The following is an 8725-nucleotide window of genomic DNA, read 5'->3' as shown; positions in this document are numbered from 1 at the left end:
TTCCGGGAAATTCCCAGCACACCTACTAAAAGGCACCCAAGAGTCCCCTTTCTTTGAAGAAAACGGCCTCAAGGTCACTGAATGTGTCCCCATTTGGAGGGTGAAAAAGGACTGGGGTGGGATCAGGTCTGTGCTGCTGATTCTGTACCCCCTACCCCATCCACACGCACAGATTCACATTCCATCTTCTCTGCTCTGCCCCATACCCAGGGAGGTCCCCTGCAGATACAACGCCAGCTCCTTGCCCTCTGCCTTCTGGGCAGCACTGGTAGAGATAGGAGGGAAGGTGGGTTAAGAGGTCCTGTCTGGGTATCTATTCCCTGCCCTTTCTTGAAAGTGACCCGCTGTGACCGGAGCTCCTGCTGGAAAGCCTAGCTCCATGGTTCTAGCCCTCGTTGGCTCCATCTACCGCCCCCTGGCCCCTGCAGCCCTAAGGGTGGTGACAGCTCCCACTGTGGCCAGCCCCTGAGAACCTCAGCATCCCTCTGTGTTTCTTTAACCTTGCTCCCCATCCCCCCGCCCCTCGTAAATAGCCCATGTCTGAACTGAATTGAATTCAATTGTCTGGGATGAGTTCTGTTTCCTATGAAGACCTTGCCTGATCTGAAATCAGGGGTGGAACTCAAAGGAAGAGATCTTGGTTTCCAGTTGTCTCTCCAAAGCCAGTTTCAGGTGAAGCTAAAGGAGAAGTCAAAAGATCTTCCGTGGCTTCAGGCACTGCCTCCCTCCAGCTCTCTTCAGACAAGCTCAGGCCAGCGTAGAAAGAAAAGCTAGAAAGTTAAGTCACTCAGTCGTGTCTGACTCTGCAACCCCATGGACTGTAGCCTGCCAGGCTCCTCAGTCCATGGAATTTTCCAGGCAAGGATACTGGAGTGGGTTGCCGTTTCCTTCTCCAGGGGATCTTCCCAACCTAGGGAGAGAACGGACTAAATATGGTCATTGTATCTATTACAAAAGGACCTTAGATCAAATCCTGCCTGTCACAGCCTGACTAGGAAGCCTCAGACATGCCACTTAACTTCCCAGAGCCTCAATTTGTTCATCTGTACAATGGGAATAGGGGCTTCCCCACTGGCTCAGCAGCAAAGAATCCACCTGCAATGCGTGAGACACGGGTTCAATCCCTGGGTCGGGAGGATCCCCTGGAGAAGGAAATGGCTCCCCACTCCATTCTTGCCAGGGAAATCTATGGACAGAGAAGCCTGGCAGGCTACATGCCCATGGGGTCGGAAACAAATTACCAACTAAACCAGCACCACAATGGGAATGACGTCCACCTCATAGGATTGTTGGGTGGACAGGATAGCGGATGGAAAGCAAATCACATCGTATATAGTACCAAGGTAGGTACGTGGAAAATTCTTGGTCTCTTTCTCATCCTCTTTCTCCAGTTTCCCTCTTCCTTTACCTAAATTCCTCTCTTTTACCCAATCAGTAAGGAAGCAAGAAAAAAAAAATTATATCAACACACTAGGATTGCATCATGGTTGAAGAACAACTTACAGGGTTGCTGTTCTATGCTTTCAGGCAAGTTGAAACTCAGAGGTGAAAGGACACGGCTTACAATTGTCTCCAGCAACTGAATCAAGAGCAGGAGGCATCAGCGTTTAGATCAAACAGCCAGAAGAATCAGGTTTTTTAGAAACCAGAAAAACCTCTATTACCCAAACCTCTATTAACCATCCTGATCAGTTACTCATTGCTTTGAAACAAACCACCAGAAAGGTAATAGCTTCAAAGGACCATGGCATAATATTTTCAGTGGGTGGGCTGGGGATGAAGAGTCTGAGGGGGTGAGGTCCCCCAAGACAGCCTCCTCCATATATCTGGAGCTTGGCAGCAACAGCTAAAAGCTGTCTCCTTCACAAGTGCTCTCAAAAGTCTCGTGGGAACTTCTTTCCGTGGCGGCTGGGCCCCAACGCGGTGAGAACAAAACTCTTGGAAGGCCCACCCTCAGATGTGTGCAGGCATCATGTTTGCCACATCCTATTGGTCAAACCAAGTCATGGGATCAGCCCAGAGGGGAGGGCAAACAGTTCCTGCTTCTTGGAGCAGAAGTGGCAAAAAACACAGTGCAAAGGACTGTGGGAGGGATTTTTGCAAGCAACTTTGAAATCCACCGGTTCCTCTTCCAGTCCTCCACCCAGGCTGGCATCCCAACTTTGCTGTCCCTCACTGGTCGCTTCAGTTCACAGAAAAGTCTCATCTCAGATTTATGAACCTCTGAAGGCCGTGAGGAATTCATCACCATAGTTCAAATGGTGAACAATGGACAGCACAGCAGTTCAACCTACAGTCTAACCTACACCCACCCTCGTTATTACACAACAACGCTATTTCTTCATAACTCAGGGAGGTTAAACTTCCAAGCAAACGGTCATTTGAGTCAGGAACCGTACAGCTCATGGCACCCAGCTCTCTGCTTTTACAGATCAGGAAACCGTGGCCCAGAGAGGTTGAGTGACCTCCCCCAGATCACACAGAGAAAAAAAGAAATAGAACTCAAGCCCCAGTGTCTGATCTCTTTCTCTCCTCCCTTGGGACTCAGGGAATCACAGTTCTAATTTTGCTCCTCCCACGGGGAGCCTCGGTTTCCCCCTTCTGGCTGGTGAGGTCAGTCTTTGCCTCTCCCCACACCTTTGTCCTAGGTGTGCTATGAACTCTAATGAGTTAACATGTCTCAGAGCCTACGGAACCTCGCAGGAGATATAATTACAGAGAATTAGCCTCCACGGTCTTCTGGGAAGGATTTCGGCGGGGAGTAGGTAAATAAATTATATCCTGTGGTTCTCCCTTCCCACGGGCTGATTAACTCTTCAGCAGAGTGTTCCCCAGAGGGTGAGGTGATGGAGCCCCTTTGCCAGCCCAGTATCCCACAAGTTGGAGCTCCCTTCTAGCTCCAAGAACTCCCTGGGTGGCACTCAGCCTAAAAACACACCTCTTCTCAGATCCGATTCTCCTCTGGGTTAATCCAGACCTCTTATTGGAAGCCCTCGTGGGTCTCTTCCAGCTCCAACCCCAGGTGAGCAGAGTTCTAAGAGTTAACCATCCTCTGCAGAATTTCTGGGTAAATACCATCCAGGCTGCCAGATTTATTACTTTTGAATGTCTCCCGTATGGTTCCATTAGCCCTTCCTTTTGATACTTCTATCTTTTCCATCTGACTTCTCCCCACCCATACTCCATAACCCCAGGTTATGGATTTTCCCAATGGATTTTCCCTCCTACTCTGAGGTCTGGGCATAAAAAAAATCACTGGGCTCCCCAACACTCCATACCCCTCTCTCTACCCCAGCATCCAGATATTTACTAAGATCCCCCTTATCTTTTCCCAAGCATCTCACTGTTCCTTTCATTTTCTCCTACAACCTGCCAACCTCTCCTGTCCCACTTCTTAGAACTTTCCAGCAGAGCTCTGACACTGGTGAAATTGACCTCAGACTAGGTTGAGTCATCACTTCCTGTCCTGAGCCCCCTTTTTTTGTTTGTTTCAGTTTAACCAGTGCATTCCCTGAGCTTCTGTCCCTAACCGAGTTCCCACTGGTGCCTCTGCCGGCCACCATGCTCCATTGTGTAAAACCTTCTGTGGTTTGCTTTGGCTCAGGAGGACACCGCCCTAACTGCTAAGCCCAGCGATCCACAGGCTGTTGTGGGATTGTTGCACTAAACTGTCACTTCCTCCTCTTGTGACCTTGGGTAAGTTACTCAACCTCTCTGTGCCTTAGTTTTCTGATCTATAAAACAGGTAGATGACAGGACCAACTTCCTTGATGGTGAAAGTGGATGATTAAACAATTTGCTATCCTCTAAAATTTTTCATGCCCCAATCCACCTTTCTGTCTGCTGTTCCCTCTGTCTTGAACATCTCCTTTCCCCTCCAATCTGATGTGGGGACTTTGACTCACCTACATGGTCCAGTTCAAAAGTCTCCTTCAAGCAAAGCATTCCACTATGGCCCCAGAGTTCATCATTTTCTCCTTCAGATCTCCACAGCTTTTCATGTTCTGACACTAGAATCTTTGGGACTCAGCCTAAGGATCACTCACTCTAGAAGTATTCCCTGACAGTGTAGCAGACACTCAGGGTCTAGCATGTACCTGAATGAAAGTGAAAGTGAAAGTCACCCAGTCGTGTCCGACTCTTTGTGACCCCATGGACTATACAGTCCATGGAATTCTCCAGGCCAGAATACTGGAGTGGGTAGCCTTTCTTCAGGAGATCTTCCCAACCCAGGGATCAAACCCAGATCTCCTGCGTTGCAGGCAGATTCTTTATCAACTGAGCTGTCAGGGAAGCCCAGTACCTGAATGAATGAATGAATGAATGTAACCAATCCAATCGTATTTTCAGTCACCTTTGCTAATGTGCTGTGTATAATTTTTTCTTTGTTTCATGTCTTTATTCTTTCCTTCTGTGCTGGTCTTTTAGACTGTATAAGCTGTTTGTCTTAAACTTATAATATTTTTAACCTGGAGAAATTGTATTCAACTCCTTTATCCATTGATTCATTCAACAAAATGTATTGAGTATCTACTACATGCCTGGGAAGGCTCTGTGCTAGGAACAGGGGATACAGTGTGAATTAAAAAAAAAAAAAAAGGTTTTCTCTATGCTCATAGAACTTTAGGGAAGAAGTCAGATAACAGTTGAATGTTCCCATAAAGGTACAACTCTGATAAGTGCCATGAAGGATATATAATAGAGGGTTTGTACCTAACCTGCAGGGTCAGAAAAGGCTTCTCAAGAGAAGCTAGCTTTGAGTTAAGATCTGAAGGATGAGCATGAGTTACTCAAGTGATAAGGAGGGGAACACCAGGGGCCTGTAGCCAAGAAGTCTGGCAAGGAGGACTGCTGTGCATCTTGTATCAGTCAGCTACTGCTGTGAAACAAGCAACCACAAAAATCTCACTGGCATCACCAACAAGCCTTGGTATTTCATGATTTTCAGGTTGGCTGATCTTAACTAGGCTCAGCTAGGCTTCTCAGCTTCAAGCTGCCCGTCCGACAGGGCTTAGCTCCCAAACCCAGGTTGGGGTCCAGGCAGATCCATCCATGTTCGTTCAGTCTGAGTGGAGTCAGCCTGAAGGAGCAGAAGCTGAAAGTTCTTCAGTCACTGACACACAAGATGACAAGTGGAGACATTGCCCACTGTCAATTCTGCCCAATTCTGATTGGACAGGGCAGGTCACATGAGCATACCAAAAGCTCAAGGTCTAGGAAGAAACTTTATTCTTAAGGGAAACCACCAAAATACAAGCAAAGAGCATGGATATAGGAGTGTGGAGGTTTCTGGGTCAATAGTTCAGTCTACCACAAGGCAACAGCAGGAAAAAAATCACTGAGAACTTGAGATGAATTGAGCCAGAGAAGACCTTGAGGGTCTATGGAAAATATTTGGTCTTTCTCATAAGAATAATGGAAAGTTATCGGAAATACATACAGCTTGATGGTGAATAATGAGACACTTTGGATTCTAAAGTCATCCTCTGGCTGCTACAAGGAAGCAGATTGGACAAAGGGATGAAATGATAAAAATCCCATATGCCCTATAGCTTTTGACCCTGTGTGTGTAGGAATGTGTGGGTGTGTTTCTGCCACCACATTTACATACCCAGTTTTCCCTTGGAGCAGGTGGTAACCTAGGATTTATCATTCCACACATCTGAAGAACTGCTTGTCTGCACATTGACTAGTACACAATTCTTATTTGTTTATTTGGCTGCATCAGGTCTTAGTTGCAGCACATGGGATCTTTTAGCATGCAAACTCTTGGTTGTGACATGTGAGATCTAGTTCCCTGACCAGGGATTGAACCTGGGCCCCCTTCATTGGGAGCATGGAGTTTTAGCCACTAGACCACCAGGGAAGTTCTGGTACAACTGGTACAACAATTCTATGGCTCCATCTCACAAGCTCCCCGAGAGTCACACTTTTACAGCATGGAGGGCAGGAAGGTTTCCACCTGTCTTACAAGTGTCAACTCATCTCATTCCCAAGAGGTGTGTCTCTTATTGTGATTGCCGTCAGAACAACACCAGTTTCCAAACATTCTGTATCTTAAGTTTGTTGAGGATTTCATCCATGGGCCCCAGAAAACAGGGCAGGAAGCTTCAGCCCCCTTTGATAAGATGCTGAGGGTTGGGGAGGTTGTCTGGCTGACTTGTTCACAATATTGGGAATGGATGAATCTGAAGCTGGTTTGCACTCAAAACCCATGGCTTGTTTTTCAGCCAGTTCCTGTCTGACCTGGTGATATATTCCCATCAGTAAGTCCAGCCAATGCTGTTTTGCTAGGACTGTTTGACCAGGTGGGGCAGTGACTGTTCTAAAAGGTGGGTTCAGAAACAGGTCTGTCTGTATCCAGGTCCCAGGGTTCGTCCAAACACCTACAAACATTCCTGAAAGTCCCTGGCTTCCCTCAGTCAAGGGAAACATCCATCTTAAGGGTAATCAGCCAGAAAAACCTGTTTGCCAGCAAAATTTCACCATTTTTCACAAAGACACAGAAAGAGAGGGGGCCGTGTGATTTGAACAGCCATCAGCCCAAGTAGCAGGAGATACAATCTGACTTTCTTCCACTACTATGGGACCACACTTCAGACTCAATGGCTGAAGTCCTCCCTAGGCCACCATGGGGGAGGGATACGGAGGGGGTGAGAAAAGATCATGCACTGTCGAACCCAGGGAAACAAGCAGGCACAGCAGGATTTCGACTTTGCCAGGCTGGGGTGAAAACTCAAGCTGTTTCTCTCTTGTCAGCCTTTTTGAATGAGAGGGCAAGATTTACAGCTAGCATCAGCGGGCGGCGTTTTACAGCCATTGCAAATGGATTTGAGACAGCAGAACAGTAGACTGTTGACCACGGAGGGACTGTTGTGACTTGTTTTAAGACCTGTCCAGCATCACAGGCACAGTAAAGCCGCTCCTGGTCAGAGAAGAGCATGAAGATTCAACTGGAACCTTCAGGGGCCCGCACTCTTAAACACGTAGCCAAATTGCTGAGGGTTTCAATATGTAAATGTTTTCAATACACTTGCTCAGCTTGGCCGTTTCTGTCCATTTAGCAAGATCTGCTTGCAGGGTAGGCAAAAGTCTTGAGGTCCAGCTGATGGGGGACCGCATTTATTATTGATAAAAGTAAACGAAAAATGGCTTGTGTCTGGGTAACACCTGGCCCAACAGGTTTACTGTTTACGTAGTGGATATTTGTGATTTACCTCTAGCTGCACGTGCTACCATTTCCTTGCGGATTACCCATTTCCGTCTAATTCACTCTCTCTTTTTTGATAAGGATGATTCCTTCTGTGTTGAATGAAATACAAATTATTAAAAGAAAACATTCCACTATATTAATGTATTTAAAAAGGGACCCTGAAAAAAACATATTCTGGCATGAATAATATTTTTTAAAAAGTAGACGAAAGTGATACGTCAGTGAAAATTATGCATACACTAGTATATATAGATACACATGTGTATTAATCACTCAGATACATGTTGTTACCATGGTGACTTATGAGGAGAGGAAATAGAGTTATGGAGAGAGTTATGGGAAAGAATATTACTTTTCACTCTCCCGTTTTGTACCTCCTAGATTTGACACCCTGTACATATACACACAAGGCTTCTCAGGTGGCTCAATGATAAAGAATCCGCCCGCCAATGCAGGAGACGCAGGATATGTGGGTTTGATCCCTGGTTTGGGAAGATCCCCTGGAGAAGGAAATGGCAACCCACTCCAGTATTCTTGCCTGGAGAATCCCATGGACAGAGGAGCCTGGTGGGCTATAGTCCATGGGGTCGCAAAGAGCCAGACGCAACTGAGCACGCATGAAGGCCCGCACATATACACACAAACCCACTCAAAAGAAAACAATACTTTTATTTATTCTAAGAATATGTATGGGGGGTGACAAAGGAAAGTGATTATTATTAGAGTTTGTTACTAAGTTTTTCTCTAGATTTCATATTTATCCCATAAACATATTTAAAATTTTTTATCAGGAAAAACAAACAAACAAAAAAAAAACATGTGCCCTTTTGTAACGAATACATCCATAGATGACACAGTTCCAGTTTACAGTTGAAAGTAGATTCACCTCCAGTTCTGGTTTCCAAGTTCAATTCCGCACAGAAAACCAGTGTCTTTAGGTAAATATTTATGTGAAAATAACAGTGTTCTTGTTTTTGTTTTCAGAACATGGGTATGGAGAGTCAACTTGGGAAATATGGTGATTTGACGTACATTTGAAAAGGGGTATACGTGTGTGGGGAGGTGGGGGTGAGACTCTAAATACTTAAAGGTAGTTCAGGCCTGCAGCTCTGCACGCGTTGGGCAGCCCGGCCCTCACCACTGATACACCTCCATGCTCACCTCCCCAGGGGATCAACCTGGACCCCAGGACCAAGACCAGCTGAGCCAGTCGCCGGAGAACGGAGGGCGGGTGCAAGGGCTTCCCTGGAGGCTCAGCTGCTAGAGAATTCGCCTGCAGTACAGGAGACCCCGGTTTGATTCCTGGATCAGGAAGATCCCCTGGAGAAAGGATAGGCTACCCACTCCTGTATTCGTGGACTTCCCTGGTGGCTCAGCTGGTAAAGAATCTGCCTGCAATGCGGGAGACCTGGGTTCAATCCCTGAGTTGGGAAGGTTCCCTGGAGAAGGGAAAGGCTACCCACTGCAGTATTCTGGCCTGGAGAACTCCATGGACTGTATGTATCGTCCATG

Source organism: Bos indicus x Bos taurus, chromosome 17 (genome assembly GCF_003369695.1).
Source record: "Bos indicus x Bos taurus breed Angus x Brahman F1 hybrid chromosome 17, Bos_hybrid_MaternalHap_v2.0, whole genome shotgun sequence".
Lineage (NCBI taxonomy): Eukaryota > Metazoa > Chordata > Mammalia > Artiodactyla > Bovidae > Bos > Bos indicus x Bos taurus.
The sequence above is the reverse complement of the archived record's forward strand: the minus strand, read 5'-3'. Positions refer to the sequence as shown.